The 4,059-nt window shown below is 35.0% G+C and overlaps 1 long non-coding RNA gene across 1 annotated transcript; it reads left to right on the forward strand.

Annotated features, from left to right (window-relative positions):
* Positions 1–1,206: 1,206 nt before the first annotated feature.
* Positions 1,207–4,059, forward strand: LOC136816077 (uncharacterized). The gene is made up of 3 exons (XR_010847797.1): positions 1,207–1,759; positions 1,960–2,033; positions 3,666–4,059. It is a non-coding gene; the product is annotated as an uncharacterized lncRNA (long non-coding RNA).

Below are 4,059 nucleotides of genomic sequence, written 5' to 3' on the forward strand. Positions count from 1 at the left end.
TTGCCAACGGTCCTAAGTGAAAAATACCCCGTTCATTTGCCAGGATGTGCCTGACTGTCTGAGAGTGTTTGTTTGGGGTGTATCTCACTAGAGTACGACACCTTCTACTTCAACAACAACAGTCGGAATCCAGCGTGGAAATGTGTCTACTATGACTGCTTTTTTGTCCACAGTTGCGTGATTTGTCATATTATGTCTGAAGGACAACCAAAATAGTGCATCTCAGAAATCAACAATTCTTCACTGAGGAGTCCCTTCAAATTTTTTTTTACAATCGCCTAAACTTCTACCAATTTGTTTAATTTAAACCAATTTTACCAACCGGCAACAAATAATATTCTCAACTTCAGTTGAGCTAGAATCTGAGAATGTCAGTATGTCCGTGCAGTCTGTCTGTCTGTCACCGCTAAACTTTATTTGGGGCAGCGGGCAGGCTGGAGTCTTCAAAAATGGTCGGATTTGGCTGAAATTTTGCACACTTGTTCCTTGGGTGAATATCTGGGAGCATTTTTTTCATTTTTTCAAAATATTGAGTCTTAGGGGTGTGGTCACATGTTTTAGTCTCAAAACGAGGCTAAAAACTTTGGGGCAGGCTTGAGACTTCAAAAATATTCCGATTCAGCTGAAATTTTGCACACTTGTTCCTTGGGTGATTATCTGGGGGAATTTTGTTGCTTTTTTTTCGAAATGTTGACTCTTGGGGTGTGGTAATGAGTTTTAGCCTCAAAACGAGGCTAAAAACTTTGGGGCAGGCTTGAGCCTTCAAAAATATTCCGATTCAGATGAAATTTTGCACACTTGTTCCTTAGGTGAATATCTGGGAATGTTTTTTCATTTTTTCAAAATTTCAATTCTTAGGGGTGTGGTCATGAGTTTTGGCCTCAAAACGAGGCTAAAAACTATGGGACAGGTTGGAGACTTCAAAAATGGTCCGATTTAGCTGAAATTTTGCACACTTGTTCCTTGGGTGAATTTCTGGGAGCTTTTTTTTCATATTTTCAAAATGTTGACTCTAAGGGGTGTGGTAACGAGTTTTAGCCTCAAAACAAGGCTAAAAACTTTGGGGCAGGCTTGAGACTTCAAAAATATTCCAATTCAGATGAAATTTTGCACACTTGTTCCTTGGGTGAATATCTGGGATATTTTTCATTTTTTAAAATTTTGATTCAATAGGGGCGTGGTCATGAGTTTTACCCTCAAAACAAGGCTGAAAACTTTAAGGCAAGCTCAAGACTTCAAAAATGGTCCGATTTTAGCTGAGTAACAGCAAAATTCTTTGAAACTTCTCCATTTCCATTTTTTTACACTGGCACAATAAAAAAATCTTTCATGAGATTCGTAAAGTGCACTATGCAATGCTTCAATTGCAATTCTACCGATTTTGTCTTTCAAATAACTTTTTTTATTGCACTAGACAGGTAACATTTCTTTTGGGCCAGCCTAAATAACTAGATTTTCCTTACTTACTATGCTTTAAAAACGTCTGAAATTAGGTTGTGGTGTGTTATTCAGATAGTTAGATAATTTTTTTTACTCATAGGTTCATAAGGGAATAACTGATAGTTTTTGGATGGGTGTAGCTCAAGAAAGAGAATCCAATAAAACATGCGTACCCTGCTTCCCCCACTCAGGAAAGAACAATATAAAATGAAAAATATTTTTTGATATTCATTCTTTTTTGACAGGTTCAACCCCAACAAAGCTGAAATGCACAAAGAATTCAAAATTGACAATTCACTCAGATTACACCGCAAGTCAAGTAAGTACTGAATGTCTGTTTAACTATTCAGATGGCCGAACTGTAAAAATCACCAATATTTGGTCTGTATAGCTCAGTACATTTAAGGCTGTGAACAAGAATTTGTAGCCTTCCGTAAATTCTTAAAAAAGTCATTGCTTGAGATTTAAATGGAGTTTGTGGTAACAATTCAGTAATGAGAAATTCTAATATTTTTTTAGACATGGCTCTTCCAACCATAGTACCAACTGAATCAAAATTCGAAAGCTGATGAAAATTCTTCCCCATTTAACAAGTAAGTGTTATTTTTCAATGCGAAGATATTTGGGCGGATGAACAGGTCAACTACCTTAAGGGAAGAAATTTTCGCGAGAAGAAATTTTCGCGGAAGAAATTTTCGCGAATTGGGGCGTAATTCGCGAAATTAAATTCCGCGAAACACACCAAAATTGTTAAATCGCGAAATTAAATTCCGCGAATTTCGATTTTTTTTCTTTTTCTTTTATTTTGTTGTTTTTGACCCAGGGGGGGGGGGTCAAGCAGTTAGTACAAGACATCATGCCTACTAAGTGATTCTTTGGAGGAAAGAGGCCACACCACCACCCTTTGACAGTTAGTATGAAATATACTAAGTGATTTCAAAGGAAATTCACTAAGGACCACCCCTTAAAACCTATCAAACGAGAGTGTGATATTTACTTTTTGTCAAACCATGTTCCCAAAATTGTTTTGAAACAGTTATTGATTTGGTATGATGAATTAAAATGAATCAAAAATTTTATTTTAACACAACGCTGTACAGCGATATATGTACAAGAGTTTCAAATAACGAAGTACTTCTCAATTGATACAATAATGAAACACCGTAAACCAAAAACATAAACATAATATGTAGCGTTCAATCAAGCCGAAAAAAATACTTTTTCATGATTTATAAAGAACAAGATTACGAACTTTTCTTTTATTTATCAATCTATAGTTAGGGAATTCCCCTGATATAGTGTTTAACTAAAGGGTAATACCAAACAAACTCCAAAGGGGAAGACTTAAATGTCTTAGGTTCTTTGATTTCTCTTATGGAGGGGGATTTCCCTGATTGCTTTTAGTATTTATTTTTAATATTTTTCTAGAAAAGGTAAAAAAGTAGCACTTAGTATTCATTTGTACTAACTGTTTTCCTAGATTTTTTACTTGACACCACCCTAGCAGTCACTTAGTACCATCAAGTACTAACTGATTTTTGAAAATTTTGTAGGTATACCACCACGGTACTAACCGGCATGATGTCTTGTACTAACTGCTTGACCCCCCCCCCTGTTTGACCAGGTGTTACCAAAAAAGATCGACACAATTGATTTTTAAGCATTATAACGTATATTTTTTATCAAATATAAACAAGTCCGTGATGCTTAAAAGTTAATCTAACTTCTTCTAAATCGCGAAATTAAATTCCGTAAAACTTTTGAAATCGGCTCATTCGCGAAATTAAATTCCGCGAAATTTGCCATTTTGAAACTCTGATTCGCGAAATTAAATTCCGCGAAAATTTCTTCTCGCGAAAATTTCTTCCCTTAAGGTATATCATGATATATTCCAGTATACTATTTTTTAGGGAAGCCATTTCAAGTTCTGAGGGTTTGAAATTTTTGTTGAAGGACTCCCTGGGGCACTCAGGCAAGATGGGGATGTGTCGCTGACCAGAGTCCCTTTTATAAGTAAAGAAATACTTGGGATATTTTAAAATTCACTAAATTTTTTAAATCAGCTAAAAATTGTCTAGGATCCATTTTTGAACACCAGTGACACGCCAGTGACAGTACCCCTCCCCAGGGAAATTCAGACATTAAATGTATACAATGGACAATGGACAACGCTTCAAAACCTTACTGAATTTCTATGACATCATTATTTATCATTAATTTTTAAGGTGAAGAAAGTCAATGGAGTTTCGTGACAGCAACAAATTCGGTTAACTCAACTCAAATTTGCGATGTTGCTTTCACATTTCTTTTGCAATATGAATCTTCAGTCTCAAACACGTTTCCCGTGTCTATATTAGATGGTGACAGCTTCATTGTATAATGTGTTCCAAACAGTTGTTATTCCTGGTTATTCGTGTCAAATGAGTGCAACTGTAATCTGCTTTTGAACTGGAACCTCTTTGTATCAAAAATCAATTAACGAACAATCATGTAAAAGTAATTTTTTTATTCTATGAAATGTGTTAAAGTAGACAAATTATTTACAATTTATGAATTTAGAATCTATATCAATTTACTTTCATTTTATACTATATTAATTTTATCAAAAATTTGAAGGAT

This window comes from Clytia hemisphaerica, unplaced genomic scaffold (genome assembly GCF_902728285.1).
Source record: "Clytia hemisphaerica strain Z4C2 unplaced genomic scaffold, Clytia hemisphaerica genome assembly, whole genome shotgun sequence".
NCBI classification, from domain to species: Eukaryota; Metazoa; Cnidaria; class Hydrozoa; order Leptothecata; family Clytiidae; genus Clytia; species Clytia hemisphaerica.